The 479-nt window shown below is 37.4% G+C and overlaps 1 protein-coding gene across 2 annotated transcripts in view; it reads left to right on the top strand.

The window, feature by feature from the left end:
* Nucleotides 1-479, top strand: part of LOC119587789 — a 122239-nt gene that overhangs the window by 105344 nt on the left and 16416 nt on the right. The gene's annotated exons all lie outside the window — the stretch shown is intronic.

Below are 479 nucleotides of genomic sequence, written 5' to 3'. Positions count from 1 at the left end.
CTGCAATTTACCGATTTACGAAACGAATGAAATTATTTAAGGAAAAAGGTTAGGCCACATAAAAAAAAACTGTTGGTTATCAACCCAGCCCGACCCAAGAAAAAGGCCCGGAGCATTTTTTCTCTCTTTCAAAAACACTTAAAAACGCAAGTCGATCAGGGTACTTCTTGCCATTAAAGTGTAGGGCTTGTGCAGGAAGTGATGCTCCTTGTTTTGAAGAAAACGAATCTGGCTAGGAAACATGCAACTCCCGGGATATGATAAATACAAAACAACTATTGTTTTTTTTTTTTTTTAATACTGCTGTTTTATTTCAGTGTGGCACAGGACTAGTAATAATTCCTGTTCTTTTATATTTTATATTTATCTTTAATGGATGGTGCCTATGAAATCATGCTTGGAAATACTTTCACATGCATCCCTACACCAGCATGGGACAGTATTTCCAGCAGTCCATAGCCTCCAACGACTCCTTCTTT

The sequence above is a fragment of the Penaeus monodon genome, chromosome 23 (assembly GCF_015228065.2).
Source record: "Penaeus monodon isolate SGIC_2016 chromosome 23, NSTDA_Pmon_1, whole genome shotgun sequence".
In the NCBI taxonomy this organism is placed as follows: Eukaryota; Metazoa; Arthropoda; class Malacostraca; order Decapoda; family Penaeidae; genus Penaeus; species Penaeus monodon.
This window is presented reverse-complemented; position numbering and strand designations above follow the sequence as displayed.